Raw genomic sequence first — 27347 nt, forward strand, 5'->3', positions numbered from 1 at the left:
TGTGCATTACAAACACTTCTAGGCTTTTCAGTTAAGTCAGGTAAAACTTGCTTGCCTTTTCGCCGAAAAAGCAATAGAAAAAAGTTATGAATACAAGAAAGAAGAAACCGCAACCGCAGCCCTGGATGATTCTTCCTGAAGTAAGTTCTAAAGAATGCCATTCTTTTCCGTAAAGACTTTTCTTCTCATTTTCGAATTTGCCCCTATTTCTTTCTACCTAGTCATCAGTTTGCTACCTTCCCTGATCCCAATTGGTGCTTTTTTCGCATTTGCTTTGAAAGGTTCGGCCTATCCGGATAAATTGTCAGCTCACGAACGCGGTTCTGACCTACTTGGTGATGTCAGAAGTCGTTTTGATACATGACCTTATTCGGTCTCCCCTTCATTTATTATCTTCGATTCGGAAGTGACCCTCTCGTTTCCCCGGGCAGTATCCTCGAACAAGATTGGTTGGTTTGGATTTCGGTCTATGATGGTGTTTGTACGGATTCCGACCATTGGATCTCTTCATGAATGGAAAAAGGGCGCTCTGGACTGGGAGTAACCGACACTGAAGAGTCAGGCCCCATCAAGGCAGATGCATGATGAACGCTTTTCGGGGCCGCACGCAGAAGGAAAAACACAGAATGAACCGAATACTACTATTACTATCATGGCCAGGTGACTTCCAATTCTTAAATAGCCTTTATTTTCTATACTTAACTAGCATTCGATAGATCATCTAATTCTGAGCAATATAAGTCATCGGTGGGGGTTTGGTTTGTTAGCCGGTCTTCGTCCAGTCATTTAGATCATTATCGGCGTCTTTTCAGCTATGTATTATACACCTCATGTCGATCTGGCTCTCAACAGCGTAGAACACATTATGAGAGATGTGAAGGGAGGCTGGTTGCTTTGTTACATGTATGCCAATGGGGCCAGTATGTTCTTCACTGCAGTTCATATCTATATTTTCTGCGGTCCGTATCATGGAAGCTATATCAGTCTCAGAGAATTCATTCGGTGTCTCGGAGTTGTCACCCTTCTATCAACGATCGTTACCGCTTTCACAGGCCATGTACTCTTCCGGGGTTAAATGAGCTTTCGGGGAGCTATAGTAACTACCAGCTCAGCTAGTGTCGTATTTATAGTAGGAGATACCATAGTCACTCGGCTTTGGGGTGGTTTCTCCGTAGACAATGCCACCCTAAATCGTTTCTCCAGTCCTTATCACTCACTCCTTTTCGTAATTGCAGGCGCTAGTCCTATCTATCCGGCTGCGTTATATTAATACGGATTCAACAATCCATTGGGCATAAATTCTTCTGTGGATAAAATTGCTTTTCATCTCTATCTTTACGCCAAGGATTTGGTGGGTCGGGTAGCATTTGCCATTTTCTTCTCCATCCGGCTCTTCTATGCACCTAATGTCTTGGGATACTCCGACAATTATATGCCTGCGAATCCGATGTTCACTCTGGCTTATATTGTATTAGAATGGTATCCCTTATCAATCTATGCTATTCCGTGAAGTATCCTCAACAAATTAGGAGGAGTGGCCGCTACAGGACCAGTTTTTGTGTCATCACTGGCCCCACTTTTCCTTAACACTTCCGCAGTACGGAGTTTAAGTTCTTGACTAATTTACTAAAGAATGTTTCGGTTGCCTTTGGCCGATTGCTTACTTTTAGGTTGGATTGGATGTTAACCAGTGGAGGCACCGCACGTTACTATTGGATAAATGGCTTTTGTAGTGTTTTCCTCTTATTCTGCTATCACGCCCATTCTTGGCCAAATAGAAGCCAGATTAATAATGAATGCCGACGATGCCACGATAGGTCGGCACTTCGCTATGCCAGTTTATTACCCCAGCCAGAACCGCTAATATAAGAAAATAAATAAAGGCCGCAACGCTTATAGATAAACTGATTTTCTAATAAAAAAGAACAGGATTGAGCCTTCTAGTACTTGTTGTGAACTAACTTTTAGTACTTGTTGTGAAGGTGGTTTTAATGAGGAATAGAATAATATTATTGAAAACAATTTAGATAAAAAATGTTTAATGTTTTGGGATGTTACATTTTGGAATTGTTAATTGATAAAGAGTTAGTAAAACTTATGGAGAATCCAAACATGGATGAACAACCAGTTATTTGTTCTGCAGGAAGGAGGATTTTTTAAGAAAAAAAGACTCTATGTTCGATGTTTATACAATATTAGAAATCTCTTACCTGTCAAGTTGAACTTACCAATGGTTGTTCTGCTAGTACTTTGGGTTATAAAATAGAAAGAATAGAAAGAATGTGAAACAGTTACTTTGAGTGGTGGTTATTTGACCGAGCCTATTGATATTTACTATCGCTAAGAATGCGGTTGAGTAAGGCCCGCCCGAAAACGACATATAAAAAGCACTCTACCCAGCTGGAAGGTGCAGAGCAGGAAGATATATTGATGAGTGGGTCGAAGAAACAAAGAAAGGGTTATAAACAGCAGCAAAAAAGGCCTTCATCAAGTACACAATCAAATACACAATCAAAAGCAGCAGCTGGGAGATCACCTATTTCTTCCTGTCAGCTCACAATTGTTGCTTGCATCCAGGCCTGTCTGCAGACAATGAATCAAAGCAATCCTTCAACGCTTCTTCCGCCGGCCGCAGAGACCAAAGCAGTGCTGCTTTGTAAACTAAACCGTGATTCAATGTATCTTTTAGAGCCTGAAAGTTCGTTGAAACCAGACCTGCAGTCCGGCGGCAGGGTCTACGACTGACTTCAGGCAACATGAATTACGAAGCTTTTTTGTCAAGGAATAAGAAGAAATATAAAGTACTAAAAAGAATATCATCATTTTATGATGGAGTTTATAAGTATTTGATATATAAGTCTTTAAATTTGTTTATCAAAAAGATTACATATGCTGACAGGATCGGTCGATCCAAAAAAATTATTAATAGATTTAAGATATCATTTGCTCTCAACTTGGACAACAGCTGTTTGTATGCATCTTTTAGGTTATATAATGGTAATTCTTTTTAGACCAGAAGGCAACAAACAAGTTTATAGCTGGTGACAGTAATCAATTATTCTATCTATTGGGAATAAGTGGGATAACTAGTATGATTCTATCACTGGTGAGTGTAAAAAAGAATGGAACTATTACAAACAAAAAAGAAGTTATATGCGAATGCGCAAGTCTTACTGTTAGGTGGTCTAACATGGTACCTTATAGGCGTGATAGATCTTCCATTAATAAAAGATCAAATAGATGTTATAGGTATGTTTTAGAATGTTTTATGTCTTCAGCCGGAGAAGATATAGAAGCATCTCGAGGTTGGTTCTGCGGTCAGCACGCAACCTTCTTCTTCCTCAGCAACCAACCGAAAATGGTGGGGCTAGTGTGCAGCCTAAGCATGTACCGGAAGAAGGCTCTAAAACTACGGCTGATAGTAGTTCAAGTGCTTGCTTGCTTGCTTGCTTGCTTGCTTGCTTGCTTGCTGCGAGAGAAGATTCTCGGCTGAGCGTGTAGTGAAGGACGACAGAGAGCTAAATTATTATTCTTCGGAATCAGTTAAAATATCAACAGGTTCTGCTAGAGAAGGAGTAGAATCGCAGGCAGGTCTCGCTCGGAAAATGTTGCTTGCGCAGGTCTCGCTCGGGAAATGTTGCTTGCGCAGGTCTTAGGAGAATCGGGTGACGCTACAAATAAAGAACCAATGTATAAAAATAAGTCTTTTTGGGGAGTGGTACTCACTACTATAAATATATGTGTAATAACCTATATCTTTGGCGGTAGTAGTGGTGGAGGTAGCAGTGACAGTAGCCCGTCTGCTAGTAGCATAATAGGTGAATCCAATCCCTTCTTATATCTATATAATTGGCTGAGACCTCCACATAACAGACTTAATTTACCGCTTTAAACGAAATAGACTCTGTAAATTCAACAGGTAGAATAATGGAAAGCGCGTCGTATGCATTAGATTATCTGCTTCATAACAGCAACGAATTCTACATGTCAATTCAGTATCCTTTACAGCAAGCAACCTGAAAGGTTTTCTTTATTGAATTTGTATAAGATTGGTACATGAGCGCATTCAGCGTGGTATGCGGCTAGATACCAGGCCTTCAGAAAGCGAAATTAACACTATTGTGGGTGGAAAGATTATTATCTTTTAATAGCAGGGAATCATCATTATTGGGTATTTCAGACACTCACTGAAATTTATTTACAAATTAATTCCTATCTTACTGCATCTGATATACCTCCAATAACTACTATTAGAAACAACGGAATGCATACTGTTCTATATCCTGCCTGAAAGTTATTCAGTTTCAGTCATAAATCGTCCATCGCTATTAACCAATAGTAGTGAGAGTGACAGTGATATTATACCTCCCAACAGGTTTACGTGGAAAATACAAATCTTCTTACCACTGACAGTGCTGATGAGGTTCTTGTACCTCCCGTTGATCAAAACATGTCGAAACACAAACTGAAGAAAGGCCAACTGATGCCGAAACACAAACTGATACAGACCTATCTCGTAGGGGAAGTCGCCGTTCTTCGACGACAGAAAGAAGCAGCGACAGATGAAAATCTAGCTTCAACTGCCTTCTCCGCCCGGTTACATAGTTATACTGCATATGATAATCCTCTTATGGATGATCCTTTTATAAATGATGAATAAGAATATCACCATGAACCACTTTCTTCGCCGCCGAACACTACCACCACCTCAAAAAAATTCTGAGATTAGCTGCTTTCCTTTCGCGCAGGCAGGCAGTAATGGTGAAAGAGAGTCCTCCCCGCTACATCAGCATGCCGAATCTGCTGCGACAATGAAGCCCACAGTGCAGAGTTTTTTTCATTTCTATGCTATTCTATAAATTAATATTGAAAGCCGCAGTCTAATCTTTTAGAGGATGGATGGGTAAACGTCTCAGGTTCAATCGTTGATTTCTGCCTAGGAAATGGCATTGGATGAAGAGTTCAATCCTGCTTCACTCTGCTGCGGTTCTTCCCACGCACGCTGAACCCGTTCTTCACGTAGTGTCGATGCAGACATTTTTGCCTGCCGAGTAGCTGCATCATGCAATTTTGTTTTTGTTTTGGCGGGCGGTCTTCGCATTAGACTGATCTTTCGATGCAGCGAGATCCCGCCCACCAACTCTGCTTGCTGGGAGAGCAGCACCTGTCTTAACGGTTACGGCTAGAGGGTCCAATCCTTTTCAATATGTCGTCTACGCAAGCAGACAAGAACAATTATTCTATCAACCTCCCGCAACTAATAAAGTTGTTAAAGAAGAAACAATGCAGCAGCTCTATCTATTATAAAGCATTGCTTTAAAGAGTCTAATCTGCCGGCCGTTAGGATGGATGGGTAAACGCCCAATCGTTGATTTCTGCCTAGGAAATGATGAATAGATTTTGAGGCATGTTTCAATCCTGTTCCTTCCTTCCTCTCTGCAACTTATTTATCAAGTCAAGGAGGAGTGCCCTTACTTATATTATATTCTTCACTTATCTTCGATGTTGTTGGAGTAGCATAATGCTGCGAGTCGGCGTTCTTCGCAGGCAGTAGCTTGATCCTTTTTTTTCGATGTAACTTTGATGTCGTTGTTGGCCTGTGCAGCGACTATGCCACCAGTACATTCCGTGAACTGCTGCTTGCTGTTTTAGACCATTATCCTCTTCTTTATGGGTTGTCTTCCAAAGATCTTCTTCTTTGTTTTTGACCATTTTATATAATTGAAGTTATTCTTTTTTCTGTAGCTTTTCGAAGAACTTTGGAAGCTCAAGCTGTAACATTTCTTCGATTGTCGTGCGTTTTAATCGCTCAATACATTTTCTTCGAGCTTCTGTATTTTCTCTTGTAACATCTTCTTTTCACGACGTTGTAACACTTCTTCACGACTCGTAGCTTTCCTCTTCTTGCGCTTCTGCGGCGTAGGTTCTACAGCTGCTACTTTATTAGGTGAAGCCACGGGACGGGTTGGTTCTTCAACCTTTCTTTTTAGGGTTTGTATCTACCCACAGCCCATCCTTGAATACCAATTATCTCTTGCTTGCTTGAGAGAGGGATCAATACCCACATTAAGCATCATTTCTTTGCGGTAAATGCTGACTGAGATCTTTCCAATTTATATGAAAGTTAGCTGTTAGAAGGTTTGTACTCGTTCAAGGTTTTGATATTGTTCCTCGCTTAAAATTTACCAATTTCTTGGCTGCACCTTTGTATCTTACCATATCACCATCCTCAATTTTAAATGCATAACATTTAGGTGCTAAGAAATAACCCTCTATTACTTTTTTATATTCAAGCTTAAATTTACCCAACTCGAAGATACTAACTCCGGAGGCAACGGTTTGTCTAGTACTACAGAGTCTGTATCGGTATAGTAGGAACCCGGGAAATATAGGGATACATGTGTATTCGAGCATATGCTGTTATTGCTGCCGACATCTGTACAGCTGAGGAAGAGCCGGCGTTCCGTGAGTCCATCCAATGAATCATCGATCTAAATGAATCGTCTTTACAATCCTCATTTCTCAGTTTCTGCTGCATTTGTGTTGTATAAGTCAATATATAATGCGTATTATTTATAGCTTCAGCTATACCATATGGATATATTGACATTATCTTGTCAAGTCTTTCTTGATCACAGATCTCTGTTATATTCATTTCTGGTTTTATACCAAACCTTCCGTACAGAGAGTTCATTGTCAATTTGTGCAGAGATGACGTCACCATGTCGCCTCTCTTTTTTGCTTCCTGCCTCTCTTTATATATCTCGCTTACAAATTCAATAAAAGTTTCTTTCCTTTCAAATAAATACCCATGCTTAACTTCTACTTTGTAACCCAATCTTATAGCATATTTTAACTCTTCCGTAAAGTAGACGCCTGTAAACGTCCCTGTAGGAAATATGTTCCCTTGTAATGTAAGGATCTTTATAGGGTAGTAATGGTATTTTAATTGTATCAGGGCATTCGCTTCCACAAAGCAGCCAAATAGATGCTCCATATCGCTGCCTGACAAGTCTCCATACAGGTTTTCCCCCTGGCATAGGCTTTGTCATTACGTAAGGGTATAACGAGTTCACGTCATAATAATACATTTCCTTACCATACGGCTTGTATACATCAGTGTGGCCACCAACCCAACCTCGCTCGTCGAATAAATGATGCTTTGTTAGCATCAGGCCTGTATATTGGATATGCTTTTGGATAGTAGTGAGTACGATAGATCTTCATTGCCATCGACGACACTGTCAGACATTTCGTTATATCTATACTAAACCGATCCCAGCAAGCAAGCAGTATTTTTCTTATACTTTGCTTAAGCACTCCAGCTAATATCATTATATCCTGTTTTAGATACTTTATTAATTCATATTGTTTATCTCTAATATTTAACTTGTTCGATTCTTTATGCGGAATTGAACCTTTACTACTCAGCTCTGGACGCATTGTCTCAGCTAGAGATTTCAACGAAGGTAATAGTTTTAGAGAGTCCCGTATATATAATAGCGGTGTTTTCAGTTTCTTTTTATCATATATAATAATTTGATCTATTTGATGTTCTCTAATTCTAGTTTTTAATATTATATTAGGTTGGATAACTAAATATTTCAATAGCAAGATGCCGTCAAATCGAGACAGATTATGACAATATACCTGCTCAAAAAATGAATAAATTATTAAACGGGCGGGCGGTTGCTGAGCACGTTAGCTCTTCTCTCCTATTCAAATATTTAGTGCCGCTACTAACACAATTAGTCATATTGAGGGTTTTTAGGAAATGGAAGAGCGGGCGGCTAACGTTTCTTTTCTTTAACGCCCTTCCGTTCCGTTCACTACGCGAGCGGAGTGATAAGAGCCCGCTCGTGAGGCGAATAGCAAAAAGTGCTTCCATTTCTACCTTAGTTTCTGCACGAAAAGACACACAGCTTGCCTACGTTCACTCCAAGTATACTCCGTTTTCATTACAGAAACGTATTATGCTAAGATTTCCCATCAAAATCTGATTATACCCATGTTCTGGAAGTTTTTAGATTGTGTAAAACCATTTTAGTTCTAGGGGCACCCTCCAACTCACTTGAAAGTGTCAAATTAGCTACAGAGAATCCTCGTGGTTAAAAACGCATAAAGACGTGAAGTGGAGCTTTGACCAAAAAATTGTTTTAATTTAACAAATCTTTACTAAGCTAAGAGTCAGAGAGAAAAGCGTACGTCACTCACTTAGCATAGAGCGTTTTGTGAGGGCACATTATGTACAAACTTTTGGAGAAACTCAGTATGATTATCTCCCCCTATTACCTAGTCGAAATATGAAGAAACTCTATTGAATTCCATTTCTCAATGGCCACAACTTTCTTGTCAAAGGAACTTCCGTAATTGAAAGAGAATTCTGAGACTCTTGCGCATCTTTGAGAGTTCAAAGTAATTATCATCACTTCAGCCAACACAGAAGGGGAGACTTATTTCTCATGGAGCGGCTTTAAGAAAAGTGCAGGGAAGGCAAAGTGAAATATGATGACCAGGGCTATATTGAATTCTGCATATATTACTCCTACAATTGCACGCAACGTCTTTGGTTTGGAAAACAAATAGGTTGTACCAGGATGGGGGCTTAATGAATGGTTGGATAAGTGAAGGCACCGCACGTTACTATTGAATAAATGGTGAATAAATGGCTTCTGTAGTGTTTTTCTCTTCAGGTAATGGAATGTATACGTCGGGGCGGGGTCCGCCCCCGCCCACGCCCAAGACGTAAGATGATGATCCGCCTTGCCGATGGCCGTTCCGCTCCCGGTTAGTTATTGGCGAGAGGCAGTAACTAACCGAGCGAGAGATTATCAACAGGTTTCATTTCCGATCCGAAAATATTGTTTAAAACAGTAATTTCCTGAAGAGTATGAATAATAGAATAAGCAATATGATTCACATTTCAATACGGATAAGGGCTCCACCAAGAGATTGTTTTTTTTTCCATCGCACTAAACTAAAAAGGAATCGTTGACGTTAGCCTTAGTTCCCCTTTGGCCTCTTCAGTGCCAGTCTTAGATTGAATTTGCTGCAAGAGCGATAGACCTGTAAATTCCCCAAAGACCTACAGTGAGCTGTGTATTCCTCCTAACAGAAGAGCTACCTTCTTGTAGTTCTTGTAGAAGGTATACCTTACCCAGATTGCAGTAGTTCTATCCCAGAAAAAGCCGGCACCTTCATTCATGGTGCTTGAAGAAACAGCAAGCAGGTTAATCCGTAAACGTTAGTCACAAGGGGTACAGGAGTGATGTCACGGGAATTGATGATAAGTATGCAGGTTCCAGCTAAGCTAACGTAGCAGTTGGTGGTCCTCGTATCGATAGATCTCGCCCTCTATTTCTATCTGTTGGTGGCTTCTTGGCTGTTCTCGCAGCTTCTCAACAGCTGGCGTGGGTTCTCTACAACCTGTTGTTTTTGTTGCTTCCTTGCAGTCCGTTCCTGTTGGTCGAATGGCTGCTTTAGTCTTGTTGTTCAAGAACGGCGGCTCTGCTGAGGAAATCAACGATCGGACTATTATTCCTCAAAGACCTTTCGCCAATTGATCCAGAATCGATTTGACAAACAAAATAGGCCAATCGTTGATTTGAGCATGTCTTAGATTGAACTTGTTGCAGGTTCGATAAGGGTAAGCGGATTCCCGGCGCGCGCGCGCGGCGGAAGAAACCTAGCGAAGACTTCCCTGGCTCTGTCATTCTGATTGGACTGTAGATGATTAAACCATATATTTGAATCTACCAAATTTCTTCTAGATCGTTCGTTTTAGATGGTATGATTGGCTACCGGGTTCCCTGCCAATGATGTTATAGATACGGAAGTTGCCCTCTTAATGAGTATAGAAATCGTTTTCAGTGGGAAAATAGCGCTAACATTATATTCGGTCGTACCGCTGGTTCCCTGTTCTACAGGGGTTTCTCGGCTTTACAGTCTCTCTCGTGACCCTACTATGAAAAACACGCCGCAGATTAGCCATGAAAAAGACGACATGTGCTACAACAAATCATCCTTTCAGAATGACACAACTTTGGTTTGGCCAAATCCTGTCCTGCGGGACTAAAATCTGCAAAATAAAAAAGTAGTTTTCGCTCGTTATATTCGCTAGGCCCGCATTCTGCATAGTAACATTCGTTTCTTCCAAAACAAAGCATACGCTTTGGACGTATTTGCGGAACATTTAGGGTTTTCTTTTCTGATTTTTTTCAATCTAGCCTTTTGTTCAACAACTCTTTCTTTTTGGTTCACTAATCCGTCATCCTCCTCAAAGTCTAAATCATAGCGATCCTACGGATCAAGCTCTAGTACATCGTCATCAATTTCTGTACTTTGTGAAGTGTCTATAGCGGTGTCTACGTAGTAATCATACTCGTCATGGGAGGTTGAGCCGTAAATTGCTTATCTCACGCAGCATGAAAATGAAGGGTTTTCGATGAAGCGGTTCATGCGGTCGGGCGGGGGTTTCTGTATCTCGATGTCATTTAAAAAATCCAAGTGCGCACGCAGGCAGGCAGTTTAACCAACTTAGACTACAATCCACGACACCGCTTTCTCCGGCCGGAATCTCCATCAACGCAATGATCAACATCCTCCATGCCCTTCGTGACAGCAAGCAACACTGACTCTTGACTCAGATTCTTTGTTTGCCGTGATCCCCTTTTTGCAAAATAAAATATACCCCCTTTCCCCCCAATAATTGAGATAGTCGTCGTTTTTGCTTCCAACACTATGGATGGTTAGAATGTATACAGCCTGTAGCTGTTGTACTGCTCGTAGCCCTCGTTACGTTATTTTGTGCCGCTTCATCGTTGAGTCTTCTTGCCCAACCTTTTCGTTAGTAGTGTTTGCAGTAATGGGTGTAATCTCCCGCCAGGTCTCCGGTTTCACTTCCGCTGCTGTAATGACATGTGCCCATTCTTCCGCCCGCGCAAGCAAGCAAGCAAGCAAGCAAGCAAGCAAGCAAGCAAGAAGGGGAACTCCAAAGAGGCAAAGAATTAGCAATGCCCACAGCCTCGGTAGCGTAGCAGGATCTTCCAGTGAGTGTTGAATAAGCAAAATATACGAGGCCATTGGACCTCATCAAACTCTTTTGCGACACCTTTTCGTTCGACTAAACAAATCAGCGAGACCGTGCTGCTGCTGCGTGGGACCTCAAACAGTTGCCTGATACTTCAGGCGTGTAAATAAGAAAATCCAAATAACAATTGTTACGTTTATAGCCTATAACTGGCTTGATCCGGCTTTCTTTCTTGGGCGAGGCCCGAAAGAAAAGAAAAGAAAAGAAAAGAAGCCGTTTAAAGTCTGACAGACTGTAAAAGAGTAAGTATTAGCCATGGTGATTCTATTTTGTTCTTCTTAATATATTAAAAGTTATTACTTCGGAAACGGTAGAGCCTCTAGCAAGCCGGTGGTGCAAGCGAATAAGGTGAATGGGACCCTACTTTTCTATCGGGAGTATTTCGTTTTATGAAAAAACCTCATAAAGCCCGTATATGCCCGGGTTCATATATCAAAATAAACCCTAATCTTGGCTCGGAAAGTCGAAGCGGGAAGTGGCCGAATGAAAAAAGCGTTTGATTTCAGTAAATCCGCTTTCAAAAGAGAGATTCGAATCGTATCTCCTCCCTTAATGCCAAAGTATACTTCGTATTCAAGAAGGAAAAACGAAGTGCAATGAGTTTAATGGTGCTCGACCTTTCATGCGATTAGGAAATTCCACGGCAATGGTCCCGCGAATTCGAGAAGTTACCACCGGAATGGCCAGCCCAATTGCGAATTCCGCAACTGCCACCGTTAACACTAGTAAAGTGAGTGATTAACCCATCATATCATCCGAATAGACAGAAAATACCGGAGAGTTCAAATTGACAGCCAATAACATTAACTCAATTAGCGTCGGCATAATAGTAATATTCCTTCTATTTGAGAGAATTCCCTGAATACCTGAAAGAGAGGAAATCATGGAAAATGTCAAATATTTGACCAGATCCGTAAGAAAAAGTCTTTCTTCGTTTCATAAAAATCGTAGTGAGATTGGTTCTTTATAATCATGGCTGTTTAAAAAGAAGTGAAAAGGGGCAAGTAATCCCATATACCAATATAGCGAAAAGTGACCGAAGCATGATGCAGGTTCGGTTGAAAGGAAGAACCCGCTAGCCCGCCCTGAACAAGGGCAAAGCATTCCGTAGGTATATAATCTAATGTGCACTTTCCGCATCCTACAGGACTTGAACCTGTGACCTTCAACTTAGAAGGTTGTTGCTCTATCCGACTGAGCTAAGGATGCTGTGCATTACAAACACTTCTAGGCTTTTCAGTTAAGTCAGGTAAAACTTGCTTGCCTTTTCGCCGAAAAAGCAATAGAAAAAAGTTATGAATACAAGAAAGAAGAAACTAATGATAGTGGCATAATCAACAAAAAGAGAAAACCACCCTTTACTTCGGAACGACTGCCAAGGTATGCATTATGATTAAATCTCTCGAGAAACCACCAACAGGGCATCCGCATAACACATGCTAGATTGGGTTGCCTAGAAAATGAATCTCGTATACAGTGCTGTGATTACTTTATATTGATAAAAAGTCTAGAGAACAATCTGAAATGGGAATACATAAATAATTGCCGGTCATAGAAACGGAAACACATAAATTGTGCGAAAAGTCGCTTCGGTTGAAATTCCACCACCCACTCGGAGTTTAATTGAAAATTCCATTTCATTATTAAACTGGTTTAGAGTTGATTGTCAAACTCTAGTCAGGAAGTCAGGTCAGAAGAAAAATACAGCGGAATTACACCGCTTATAGTTTGCACAAGCAAATCCGGACATAGTGAGATCAAATCGAAAGCATAACGGCCGGCCCGGCCCGGCCCGGCCCGGCGGAGAAGCACCATGCGCTGCTTCCGCGGACAAAAAGGCGGAAGAAGCCGGCCGAAGAAAAGAAAAGAAGCGGTTTTCATCATCATGAAGGCCTTCATGCATGCATGAAGAACCTGTTTGATGAACCGGTTGGTTCATCGGCACATAGCGCTTCCCCCGCTCGGCTTCCGGGGGGAGAGAGGATGATAGCTACCCTTTCCACCATGCTGTATTGTTATGCATGCAACAGGACAGGATCGCATTATCTGTTTGGCTGTGCAGAATTCTGCTGCTGTTGAAATGAGCTCTTATTTGGTTTATGCTAACAAGCTGCTGCTTTGAGCAGGCAACACTTTGGATCGTATGGAATAGTGGCCACATATACAAACATAATGCAATGTGCCTAGCTTTCGGGATCACAGCACCTATATATACAGTTGATTAAAAGGAAGGGGAAAAACCAACCACGGGCCGAAGGCCCACTTAACCACGCCAGCCCACTGTTCACTCATGGGTAACATCAGCTATATGGTATATTCTATGCGCGAAGCGATCAATCATCGTATATATGATTGATAACGTTGACACTGGGTACACCCCATGCCTGCCATGGTACCACCTTTCTTTGATGTCACGGATGCTTTGAGTGAAGGGAAGAAACCAAAGAATCCATGAGAGGTTACTGGAGAGAAAAAGCACTGAGAAAGTTGACCAGTAGTAACAAGAGGTCCGCCGGGAGGAATCCATCAGGGCGTATCACGGTTTTTTACTGAGGAGGTGGATCGAAGTGATTGTAGTGAAGAATTGATTGGAAATGAAGCGCTTCGTCTTTGGGCATTGTGGAAAGGATCGAATATGACCCAAATTGTTCCTTCCGGATTGCTTCAGTATGATGGATTGAAGGAGTGCCACGTTCTGAAAAGTGCAAAGCGCTTTCTAAAGTGAGGGCGCCGCGAAGATGGAGAACGCATAGCGTTCTCTGGGCGCGGAGAATCAAACGTAAAGCGCTGGAGAGTTTTCGGTAAAACGAAGAAGAAAAGAGAATTCTCGAACCTAAGCATAGCTTTGAGGGACGGCTGGAGGCAGATGAAAGGCCGAGAGATAAGGCGTGCAAAGTAGATCGTACACCTTTCGTGCGACCCGTTGGTCCTAAGCAATGTCTTTCGCGAAGCGACCCATGTTGCTCTCACAGGCAACGAGAACTTTGATCAGATGCGGGTATCCAGTCCCGCCAGTGGCTGAGATGCACGGCTGACTTCCAGGCCTTGATAAAAGAATGGCCACCTTCGAAGTTGCAAGAGCGAAAGGCCCGAGCCGTAGCAGGATGAACCAATGTGAATGAGTGTAAGCTTCGTGGCCCGAAAATCGACGGTGCTGACCACACCGAGGGCCTGTTATCGTGGTGGCAAGCAAGCAAGCAAGCAAGCAAGCAAGCAAGCAAGAGAGGCCAAGGCGGCGACGATCGAGAGGTTGTCACTGAGCAGCGTTCCCAGTCATACGAGAAAAGGGGTCAATTGGCAAGGCCATACGCTCGTGGAGCTTCCCGCGGAGTATAGCTCACATCCAAACATCTGATTGAGGAACGGGGCAACGCCCATGAAGCTCCGGAAACGGAAGGCCCGCCAGGCTGTATGCCCGTGAGTGCAGCAGGATTCTTCAAAAAGAATAGGCTGACTCGAAGACTTAAGACCTTAGCCACGAATGGCTGGAGATGTGGGCAGAACGGGCGGGAATTCTAGCGTATTATTCCCGGAAGAACCCAAGGCCTCGACTGAATGCTTAGGCTCTCTGATCAGGGATTGCAGAGCCAGTGAGGATTTAAGTTCTTAGGAAGAGCCGTGTGAGGCCTATAGCTCATGCACGGTTCGGGAGCCAAGCCCCAGCAGTAATGGTGCGGCTTAGGCTAACACCCATATATTAGCTAGTTATTAATTGGAAGCAGGCAGGATGGCGATGAATTATGATTGGTCTAAACCTTCAGCCTCGTTCAACACAGTGAATGAAGGCTGAAAGTGGTTAGAAGAGAAGGTCCCGTGGGGAAGCCGTTAGAGTGGTTCCTGGCTACGCCCTGGAGGAGACTACGCCGACCCTTATAGCGATAAAAAATATGTACTTGATCCGTATTTTTAAATGGTGGGAAATCGCATACCATCAGCCCATATAGCTAGGGGCGCATGGGTACATAATACCGAATGGAAGCCAGGTTAAGGCGCAGGGTCAGCTTGAGCTGCAGGGGTCAAGGCTAAAACAATTGAGAAAGAGAATACATAATGTATTGCGCGGTCACTCTTAGGTGTTCACAAACCTATAGATTTCTGATGCTGAGCTACTATCGGTATAGTGTCTAATCTCGACCATGGCATACGTAAGCTTGGCAAAGCAGGGCAAAGCCGGTGGTTAGGCAGACGCCCCATTGTTTGAGGTGTTGTTATGAATCTGGTTGATTATTCTTACGGAGGAGGCGAAGGACGCACGAAAGGAGGTAGACTTTTGGTGTTACTTTGGGGAAAGCCCACCAAATGTGGATTTTGAGCAATAGTGAGGAAACGCAGAAATTAGTTTATGGCATGATCTGTATGGAAAGGCCCTTTTGTTGATGCTTGCTTGTCGAGAAGGACGAAAAAGATCAGAGGGAGAATTTGGTCATGTAGACTTTTCATTTCGCCTAAATTTGATGGTTGCTATGCATAAATTCATAATGGGCGATCTTTTATTCGTTTGAAGGTTACAAAAGAAAAGGTTGGTCATAAATTTGGAGAGTTTGCTTCTATATGAAAGGCCTCGAGAACAACTAAGATCAAGCCGAGATAGAAGGTACGGTAATAGGATACGGCATGAAAGGTAAATCTGATTTCAGTCAGACTTAATCCGAACTACCATTCAGATTCAAGTCGGTTTAGTGAGGGCGACCGCGAAGTCACTGAATGAATTGCCTGCCGCATGTCGGTCAGGGCATTGCAGATGTCCGCAACAAGACGGACACAACTTATTCTAACGCTAGGGGACCACAGCCTCAGGGAACGAAGGGAGGAGACCAGAGCATGTCGTGACAGGAGCTGAGCCTAACCAATCCTTGGGCGTACTTTGACCGTGTCTCTAAAGCACAGTTGAATGTAGATACCATGAACGCGAGGTGCGGCGGAAGGGATACCAAGCCTAGCTTTTCAGGGGGAAAGGCAACACCACGCCTTCTCTGTACATGCGCTGATCGCTGGCGCATGTACCCGGACAAAGAGGGCCCGAGCCCTTCGGGAAGCCCTGCGGCTTGGGCCTAAAGCGCACTGTGCTTCAACAAGTGAGAGTATTCGGTGGAACCGGTGAACCACGCATCTAACCTGCGGGCGGACGCGTGGGGCAGAAGGCTCATAGTACCCGCCAAAAAACGCGCCTAAGAAAAGAAAAGAAAAGAAAAGAAGCGGATGATAAGGAAGCGCAGCTATGCAGTGGAAGGGGAGGAGCCTAAATCAACGCGCCCACAAGCAAGAAAGAACGGGTTCAGCATTGCACACTCAAGCAGTACAGAGATATCGGGTCAACTCTTAGATGAGACTGAACAGCTACGAACCGTTTTAACACCGATCGACCTTGTGCCGCCGCGCCGGCCGGGAAGCCCGCCCGCCCTTCGGCCAGAGATTAAGTCATCATTGAAACAAGGGAAAACGACCGACGACGTGGAAGACTTCAAGTGGATAGCCCAAGCTGCCTGATCGAAGCTGTCGCGGTCATTAGCAGGCACCTGGAATCACTTCAAACTCTAGGAGATTCAGTGAGCCAAGGCCGAAGGCTTTGACTGAAGACGCGTTTTTTTCTTTTCAAGCTTCCGACCCACGTTTGACTGGGAGAGCGCACGTGGGCATTTTAGATAAAAAGCTGCTTGCTGTTTTCGAAAGGCATTCCGGCCGGCGCGGCGGTTCATGCGGCCGGCAGAGTGTCGGAACCTAACGGCCGAAGAAGCGGTTTTCATCATGCGGAAGAAGCGGTTCGAGCAGCATCGCTGCTTGATCGGCGGAGAGAAGCAAGTGCACAGCGTGGGGAGCTTGCTTGCTTGCTTGCTTGCTTGCTTGCTTGCAGAGGATCAAGCGCTTCTTGCTTGAAAGACTTGGGATCCACCACGCAACGCACGATATAGGCAACTTGGGTTGAAGAGCTGTGTGATGGGCAACCATCTTGCACGGTTCGAAGAGCACTTGATTTAGTCCGCGCTGGCTGGTGAATGGAAGCCAGCCCTTCACACGGCTGGCTTCTTTCGGCTGCTTTTCCCACAGCCAGACAGAGTAACTCTTGACTCCATTTACTGTTATGGAAAATTGTTGTATTAGGATGTAGATTTTAGATATTTTTTCCGTTCAATTTTTCCCAGGATTTTGTCCGAGGAAAAGAAAAAGAAAACTAAAGGAGGGAAAGATAAAATTGGGGGAAGAAAGAGGAAAACTAGAGGAAGAAATCGCAAAGTTGACCTTCGCCTTGGTAGGTGTATCATTCATCATTTCCCTAAAAGGACATTCATTCATGTATTCTTCTTTCTAGTTCAATGATGCTTACTATTATTTTTTGGTTGATGATATTGTTGATGACGCTAATCGAGAGGGCGGCCGGTCTAGTTCCTGCATGAAAAATTGCGTGCGCTCAATTATGTACTGTACAAAGGCGTTGCACTTACTCTTGCTCGGTAACGAACGCGAGGACCAAAGCATGTGCGGCAAGGAGGTTAAAGTTCGAAGAACTTGTTTGTTGGCGGAACGAACGAAGGCCCGCCCGTATTTTGAACCAAAAAGTCTACGGGTAACTCAACAGCATAGAGCGAGCCTGCTTTCGGTATTAAGATGAGGGCAAAGCTTGGCGAATCGAAGTTCGGGGCTGGCTACCCGGCGACAGCTAACCATTGGCACTTAATTTCGGCGAATGGGGAGCGCGAACGCACGCTGCCTCGCTCTATGCCTACTGAGGGTTTTGATTAATTGGGCCGAATGATCTTCCCTCGACCCACCCATTGCACAGAAGGGAAAGGAAAGGATAGAGCAGGTTACCCATGTTACTGGGGACAAAACACTAAATGACATCCCAACACAGGGCGTTCGATCAACAATTGGACAAGCCATGTAGGAAACAACGGCGAGATCTTATGGGAGGAAAGCCCCGGAAAGAAGTCAGAGGGCCCATACCACCTGCCTACCCTCCTAAGGCGGAACCGGCACTTGGTGAATGCCAAGTAGAAAACGGGAAGGAGCCTATGCACTTGTCACGCTCTGAGAGCCGAAGGGGAAAGGGGTAATTTCCGGGGTTCCCACTCGGCCTTTCACCCGTCAAGTTAGAGAGCCGTGTGATGGGTGACTATCCAGCCCGGTTCGGAGAGCACTTGTGTAGCCTGCACTAGTTACGAGAGGGGGATGGGACATAGGAAATGCCCATCTGCCTTTCCTGTGCTTTGCCCTCGTCAAGCCGATGAAGCGGTTCATTCATGCGGAGCCCGCATGAACCCTCTTACTAGGCGCAAGTGGACTCTCGACTCTATCTCACGGACCGCAGGGCGATATGAAAAAGGAGAGAAGAGGGAGGATTACTAGGGGAAAACCGCGGCGAGAAGGCCTCCGAAAACTCTCGCCGCCCCTTGGCAACCGCACCTATTATGCCTCTGGTCGTGCAACACTTTCTTCGTATGAAGAACTAAATTCATTCTGACCCCACTACGGTTAACATAACTGATGACAATCTTTTGCTTCTCTCTCCCTCTCTGTTATCCTTTTCCTATAGTAGGGATGCCGCCCGACGCTCTGAGAAAATGAGGAATGCTCGGGGTAGGTTTGCAGAGAGGAAACTGTGTCTGTATATAGGGAATGCCTTACGTGAGAAAGCAAGAAATCTGTGCTGTCGGTACCACTATAATAAGGATGCCTGACGTGAATGTACGAAACCCAGAGAGAAGGATCCGTGCAATAGTCACTCTTCTTCAGGAGGAGATGCCCGCTGACGCTCGCACATAGTGAACGCCTGATTCAGAGGAACTAAGAAAGTATGCAGTCATCGTTGCCGGAAGAAGATTAAACCTTGGTGGCCTGAAATGTAACTTTTTTCATCTAGTGAAACAAGCACTAATATCCCGATTAAGCCAGTAAGAGCTGATTTTTTCCATTAAAGTGCTTTTCCAATAGCTTAGGAGATACCTTGGGGACCAGAAAAAAAGAAATCATTTGTATAAATTTGTACATCCATATTCTAATAGATTGAAAACTGCGAATGTGTGAAGGGAATCTGTATTTGTCGTCCAGGTTGATCGAATGGTGCAGAAATAGCTCAAACTGAATGTATGAAATATGGTTCAATATCCTTACATGTATCTTCTGATTATATTGATTACGCAAGAGCAGAAATATTCACTCGTTATGGGATCCCGGGCGTCAAGGTGTGGATTCTGTATTCCAAACATGTTTCAAAGAACAAGAAGGGACTCAATTCGGATGCTATATCTAAAACGTACAAAGTTTTGGAAATGTTAAAAGGGCAAATGTAAAGGTTGCAGAACGGACGGTACATGACTTAGTTTCGGAAAATATGGCATTAAAAGCTGTTCAGCGGGTCGTATTCTATATTAAACCATTGAAGCAGCGCGTCGCGCTACAAGCAGACATTTCTAGAGAAATGGTCGAATATGGGTAAGAATCTTCGCAGATATTCCCATTACCCGTAAGCCCACAGAAGTGAGAATGGGAAAGGGAAAGGGAAACCCTTCAGGTTGGATGGCTCGTGTGGTGACGGGATAGATCTTATCCGAAACGGATGGTGTGAGTTTGTTAAATGTTTGAGAAGCTGCAACATTAGCAGCGCATAGACCACGTGTGTCAACCAAGTTTGTTCAATGGTCGTAATTACAGTGTAAGGAGAAGAACTGCCCGCAGGAACGCTTCGCTTCGCGAAGGAAGTGGGCGCCCAGGCAGGAAAGCCTATTCCTCAAATAGTTCCCCTCATTAAGAATAAAACCATTGCCAATTGATCCAGAATTGATTCGACAGAATGAGATGTATGTTTGGCTTAAGGTATTGGTTTGCGAGTGAAATAGTTGAGACGAGCGAAGCGAGCCTGCCTTATTAGGTGCTTCAGTTCCGTCTCCTCTTGGTGGGCAGGGAATCCCATTGACTAGAGCCTACCATGAGTCTTTCACGCGCAGGCAGGCAGGCAGGCAGGCAGGCAGGCAGTAGTGCGGTCCCAACCTCTCTTTCACTCTCTCATTACAAAAAGTAGTACAGTCCCGACCTTTCTTTCAGTAAAACAAATTTGCCAACTGCCTGCCGTAGTAAAATCAGTAAATATACTGCCATAATGCTGCTGATAAGCGTAAAACTTGCATCCATGAAGGTTCAGCCTCATAGCATTATCTATTCTATAAAGCAATGCTTTAAAGCCGCCTTCTAATCCGCCGGCCGGCCCGGCCGGTTCATCCGGATGATGAAAACCGCTTCTTTTCTTTTCTTTTCTTCGGCCGGCTTCTTCCGCCTTTTTACAGGTGCCGGCGGGCTTCTTTTGATAACTCCTTATCAATCCTTTGACTTAAAGGCTTCTCATCATCATCAACCTTAGATACTGATTCGTCCAGAAAAGCACCCGCATCCAGCAGTTTACCCCACACATCTTTACCCCCATTCTCGCAATCGTCTTCATAATCTTCATCACTGACAATGCTGCCTGCTGCTTTCATCATCAGACTTCGAACAATCCTCTTTGCTGCTTTTCAAATGTGCATCCTGTATCGGGTCGATCTCCTCCTTAGTCTCACCATCTTTTTTTTGTTGTGTTTCATCAACCATCGCAGCGTCCAACCGATACTCTTTGCTTTTCTTTTTATCCGCTGTAGTGTTCCCGGTGCGTGCGCTCTCGGGCTGGCTCTTCGCGGCATGCATTTAGACTCATCATCATCTTCGTTATTGTTTTTGCCAGCTTCCTGTACAGTCTCTGATTGCTTGCGGGACGCTGGGTTGTTCTGTGCTCATTTCTCGCTTCTGTTTTGGTGAATCTGATTGCGGGACGCGCTTTTTGTTGTTTTTCGTGCGTGTTCCATCATTTTGTTGTGTTTGGTTTCGTGTTTTTTTAGGCGGACGAGGGGGAAGAACCGCTCCGATAGAGAATAAGGCAAGGGTTGCTCGCCTAAAGCTTGGTTGCTCTAATTTTTCAACTGGATGCCAACCATAATATTTATTCTCAATAAGATGGCATGAATGCCTGTAGTGCTTTTCACTAGTTCATTACTTTAAACTAGTACTTATTTGTTAGCCGGGGTGCATGCGGGAAGTGTTTCGTCTATTTACGGCGGGCCGGGCCGGGCCGGGCCGGGCCGGGCGGGTTCTTACTGCTTAATAAACGGTAACGATAATACACATCAACGGAATCAGTTAAGTAACCACCGCCGCTGTAACTAAGGTCTTACCATTCTTGGTCTCTTTTTCCGTCTCTACATGCCAAGGCACAGGCTTAACAACCATAGGCAGATTCAACTTAACAGGTATCAAGTTGAGATCATATCAAATGTTGGTAAGGTTGTATTTAATCGTGTTCTGTATCTAGAAACTTCTTCTAGTTCTGGTTTCGCAATTAATTTGGATCAGATTTTTCCGACCGACGTTTAGTCCCGGTCTAGCGAGTGTCTAAGGACCCACCCGTTTTCGAGCCGTTAGACCATCAGGCAACAGCCGGTCATGATTGGATGGTCGGATAAGTTGCTTCGGTCGCCGAGTCTCAATTCCCCACACTTAGGACATTAACGGCTATCGGATTGGATGGGTATGCTTCGGAGGAAATTTCCCCGGATTCTCGAATCCATTGCACAACTATTCATGAAGAGACCCGTGTATTCAATTCAGGGTTTGATTCACCTTTAGGTAGGTCCTGATGCAGTAACCATAAGAATATGGTTCCTGAGAAGGTTGAAAGAGGGTTCATGCGCCCGCCTTTTAGTAATAGGATTCTACCCCAGCCAGCAGTTGGGAAGGGAAGGTATCTCTCAACCGCCTAAGCCGCTTAAGTGTACGATTCTCTGTGCCTTTAGAGCACATCGCACGCAGGGGATTTACAGAAGCCAACGCCACTAATATGAGTTTTTTTTCATTCAAAAAGGGACTTACTTCAAGCGCCATATCCGAAACATACGAAACTTTGGAGATATGAGAAAGGCAGATGGAAGGGTCATAAAAAAAGGTTAAGTTATGTGTCGAGGTTTAGTCATACGTCATTAGAGAAGGTTATATGGGTGTCTAATAAGAATATATGAGATTAGAAACCGTGAAAGCCTGCGGCTAAATATGAATTAAAATGAATGCCCTATAAAGCCATTCGTTAAGATAGAAATCTTTCTGGTCGGGTAGCGTGACCTGTTCACAGGTTAAGACGTTGAGTCGCGTCTGTGCACTCATTTTGCATTCATTCGCGCTCGGATGGCGGAGTTAGTGAACTGAGTTTCCATGAAGGTGAAAGTCCTTCTCCCTCGGGAACAGGGTAACAGCGTGCCCACGTGCTGGGAGAATGGCATCCAAAGGCATGAAGCTGGGCATGAAAGGGATTCAGAACCCGGCGAAAGTGGGGAACTTTGAATCTCAAGCAAGGGCGCGCGTGACGATATCTGCCCCTTCTTTGTTTTCGTTGGGAGACAGGGTGGGAATGAAACACTTTGGGTATTGTCTAGGTGAGTGCTGAGTGGCGGTACTGCATCCCCGAAGGCTAAGCCTAAGTTGAACCGGACAGCAGGCAACCGCAATCCTAGCGTTTGAAGCGTCGAAACAGGAAAGCAGGATTGCTTCCTGCGTCCAAAATATGGGACAGAGGCCGAGGGAAAGGGGTTGTCTGTCCTTTCCCGTTCTTCGAGCGCGCCTCCGGCGTAGAGCGGAAGCCTTACGGCCTGGTTCTTTGAAATATGGAATCCCGGAACTGGAGAACCCCGCACACCTCTGAGGTCGCACTCAGAAGAGCCAACCGTACGGTGAACAGGGATAGGATGGGACAATAAGCGAGGGCCCGGTAGTAATTAATTATCGGGACGTGCCAAAGTGTCCCCGCATCTAATTTTAAGGGAAAGGGAGCAGCCAATATGCTTCAACATTCGAAGATAAAGAGCGCAGATTGGCCAAAAGGAAAGTAAGCAACGTAAAATACCTTGCCCCTGAACTACGAGTAGCACTCGCTCTGTCATGGATAGACAATCTGATCCGATTTGCTGAATATACATACCTCTGAAAGTAGAAGCAAAAGCGAAAGTGAGAGTGAAAGTGGAAGTATGGCCAGTTCCATGACCTTTCAGGACTCCTGCTACTGGGGATCGGATCGCCCTCATGGCCTAAAGGCGAACCGCGGAAGAAAAGAAGCGGGATTCGAACCCAATAGCTACTTTCGCTCGGGTCGATCTCGCCGCCATGACGCCACCAGAGTGATCCACATATCTATCAACAAGAAAGCCAGAGTACGTAATCGACGCTGATGCAAGGAAATTTTTGAATTAGTCACGAGACGCGGGAAAATGGGGAAGATACGAGGTTTCAATCCTCTCTCATCAGATACGCTGATGGTCGGTTTTTCACTTGAGTCTAGGAGTTATCAAGCAAGCAAGCAAGCAAGCAAGCAAGCAAGCGCGTGAGGAAACAAACTGAGCAATGGCCCTAGCTAGCCGATAGGGCTAAAGCGACGACAAGGAAGTAGAACTCCAACCACGGCGTAGGTGTTCTTTCCGCCGGCCGGCCGCCTGTGGACATCACAGATGGATCGCATCTACGTCGTCGTCCGGGAGGCATGAGCTGCCAATTTGCGGCAGTTGCTGGCTGCATGGGCATCGTCACGATCAAAAGAGGGCAGGGGAGCTCGTATTCCGGAACCCTCACCTGATGGGATGCGGGGAGCCGTATGACGGGAAACTGTCACGAGCGGTTCTGAATTGGCGGTCAGGCAGGGAACTCCTAACCTGATTGGCCGACCAAAACCGAAATAAGACTCCGGAAAAGTCGTCGCCGTTGTTAAGAAATAGTTTATTTACATGAGTAAGAAACTGACGTATTTCCATCGGTCGCTTCCGTTTCGTATATTAGTTATTTTGTATGCTTCGTATAGTTTTCTGTGAATTAGCATTAAAAGGTTCTTTAATAGGCATAAACAAGTCGTGTTGGCAGTACGCTGGTCGGCTTCACAAGCAAGCTGCGGGTCTTTTTCAATCACTAATTCTTATTTTGCCCAAAATCGTTGTCGTTGGTTCACATTTTATGGCATCGCAGAAATTGATTGTAAGGCTTTAGATTATTTCAAAGGGTGGCCTAAGGTCACCCCCCTTAAATGAGAGTCCCGCCTCTCTTCATTTAAGCGGGAAAAACGTTCTGCTGGCTGGGTAACATAATGGCAATGTATTGGACTGCAAATCCTGGAATGACGGTTCGACTCCGTCCCTAGCCTATTCTTCTTCCAAGCTCTTTTGCCATTTCCGAGTGAAAAGATTGCTGCTTTAAAGTGGAAAGAAAAGTGCAAAGCATCTTCTTGCCAGTGATTCATCAAGATTGCCGCCGGCTCGGTTTAAAGTGAAAAGAAAAGTGCTGCTTTGCTTTGCTTTGCTGGATTCGCAGATTATGGCCAGAAGATGATATTGCCTTCTTGCATGATCCTTCTGAATTTTACCAACGGAATTTCGAAATTCCAGCATTCAATTCTTTCCGCAATCTGAGCCGCATTAAAGATTATCGTATAATAATCCATGAATATTCAGGCCTTCTTGAAAGTTCAAAAGAAGAACTTTGGTAGCCATTTATATTACACTTTTTACCGCTTCTTCTTCTTCCGCAGTGCAGTTTTCTTGCGCTTCATGAAGAAAAGGTGCTGTTTGAAATTGTAGCTTGAATCTTATCGGAAAACTAACTCTAGGCCTTCTTGATGAACAGCTATGGATAATACGGCGGAAGTTGCTTGCGGGGAAGAACCAAGGTGGTGGATGAACCCGCTGCTTCATCAGCGCGATGAAGACGATTAACGCTACTTATCGGCTACGGTAAAGTCAGACGGCCCGATGGGGGAGTTGGTAGCAGAAGCTAGACAATTGCGGCGCGGCCCAACAAGAAAAGAAAAGAAGCGGATTGACGTGGCCGCAGTCATTCGACCTCCCCATGCTATCTGAGTGGATGCACCTCACCCTTCCACTGGCTATGCGGGGACTGGACCAATGTGATCTCGCCTTGACGTTGGCGGTCCGGCTTATGGAGAAGAGACCAACTGTGGTGTGGCCTTCTCCAACCAAGAGTCACACCAAAATGAAAATATTGCACTTGTGCCCGTTAGTTGACCGCGTTTCCAGCTAACGTTCCTTGTCATTGCGAACGACACCCTATTCATTCATTCATTCATTCGTTCGATCGGGGAATAAATCGCCCGCCCTTCATGCTGAATCCGCGTGTCTGCGTGTGGAAATCGCAGCGGCCTAATCGTTCGTACGGTTCTTCGAGGAAGAAATAAATCTATCCCTGCATCCCAACTACGAATAAGAATCAATCAGAGTTCTTTCGATTTTCTTTACGGAAACGCGGAAAGCCAGCCCATCGCCGCTTTGTTTGCGGTCGACGAGACAAAGCGAAGGCCTTCATTGCATTGCATTGCATTGCATTGCTGCGACTTGTTGAAGAACCAACCTTTAACTCCCATGCATATGGAGGAGAGAGAAAAAGGGAAAAAACCGAACAGACTTAGAAGTCGTTGAAAGGAATATTTGAGCATGATTCTTTCGCGCTTCTTCTAGAGATCTTTCCTGTTAACGCAACTATTATTTTGCCCATTCATGGAGTTTTGTTTAGTACTTTCAAATAATATGATTATCTACTGCTAGTATGTAACGTGGGTTGGCTCGGTTTACCTAGTGTTATGTGCCTAGGAAGGCACGTTCTGGGATGCGGGGGTTGAAAGCCATCGCTCGGATGGACTCCCTAACTGGCAGGGATCGGACTGCTGCCAAAAACCATAGCATGGGGACTATCCGCTCGCCGCAGGGCTAGTCGTACGCAACAGGAGCAAGGTAACTCCCCCAGTTTGTAGAATGTTCCGGGAGGCACTTGAGTCCGAACGCTATTATTCATGTGCGACCAACCCTCCGAGAGTAACTGTAATAAGCAGGTTCTGTGTACGCAGTACCAAACGGCGAGTCAACTACCAGACGCGCAACCTAGGGATCACCCGAATGGACTCTATAAAGATTGACTTCAATATAAGTAGAGCATAGCCGCCCAATCCTTAAAGATCGAGGCTTTGCTGGCCCGTACGGGTGAAAGATCCTGTCGTAATGTACTCCGGAAATTACACCAGGCAACCCAAGTCGAGCATGCGACAATGCCCCCATGAAGAGCTCCGAGGAAAGGGAGGTAGATGATAGTGTGATATTCTGTAAACGGACACGCAGAAGCGTCCCCGACAGGTGTACTACACCTAGCGAAAAAGAAAGAAATCGTACGTGGTGGGATAAGCGAATTAGGAGAATGCAGTTGACAGACTGGGAAATTTCCCGACCGAATCTCATATGAGACAACTGGAGTAAGCTGCTTGCTGCTTTGGGGCTGGCTACTTCTACAGCCGAGGAACCGGCGGACGATGGAACCTTAGCAAATGGAATGGGCGAAATGGAGATACCTACTCCTGTGAGTCATAGAGAATATACGCTCCGGAACTTGCTCTCCGACCTATACAGTGGTGGTAAGTAGGTCACTCTTGTAGTCAGACTAGCAAGTCGAGCCGCTCGCAAACAAAACTTCTCCAGCCAAGCCAAGCCAAGCCAAGCCAAGCCAAGCCAGGATTGTCCTAAACGTAAGCCCTGGACACACAACAATAGACATTCTATACTTCCCCCAACAAGCAAGAAAGAAGTGGATAGCTACGCTTGACTCGCTGAGCAAGATGCATTGCGACTGGATTCCCCCCTGACGAGCCTCACTATAAGTCCTAGAGTAGTGCGGTATGGTAAAGCAACACGGCTAGCCTTCCAGAGACCCGAACTCGCTGAAAGCCAAATGGAGCCAGCGGGACTTCCGTAGTCAAATAATCGTCCGGGAATCTTTGGTTCAAAATACGGACCTTCGGCCTTCTTTCGTAGAGTGAAGGGCGTGGGTGAAACTTTTGCTGAATGAAGGACACAAGCAAGGTCGGTTGGTAATTTTGAAGCGAACTCGCGTCTAGACATAGTAAATAGAACTTGAATTCAGGCAACTAAGCCACGTACTCTGAACACATAAACCAGTGTTCGATTTGAAAGGTTCGCTTGTTCCCGTAAATCTCCAGCAGAAGTCATCACAAACGAGCCACATGCGGGGAAACTTGCACGTGTGGTTCTGACCAGAGAGGGAAGACCTACCCCATCGGTTTCTAATAACCATCGTACCGGTCGCCGCTGGCGCACCCATAACGTTTGCTAATCTACCATATAATAATGGTATGAAAGACAATTCGACATATTTTCGCGAAATATTGCCACTATTAAGTACGGCTAGT

At 44.7% G+C, this 27347-nt stretch overlaps 1 non-coding gene across 1 annotated transcript; it reads right to left on the reverse strand.

Moving 5' to 3' along the window:
* Positions 1 to 12224: 12224 nt before the first annotated feature.
* TRNAR-UCU (transfer RNA arginine (anticodon UCU)) lies at positions 12225 to 12298 on the reverse strand. Its single transcript has one exon. It is a non-coding gene; the product is annotated as a tRNA-Arg (tRNA).
* Positions 12299 to 27347: the final 15049 nt, after the last annotated feature.

This window comes from Azolla caroliniana, unplaced genomic scaffold, assembly GCF_043228905.1.
Source record: "Azolla caroliniana isolate FFs.n. ecotype wild unplaced genomic scaffold, voAzoCaro1.0.p SCAF_75, whole genome shotgun sequence".
Taxonomy (NCBI): Eukaryota; Viridiplantae; Streptophyta; class Polypodiopsida; order Salviniales; family Salviniaceae; genus Azolla; species Azolla caroliniana.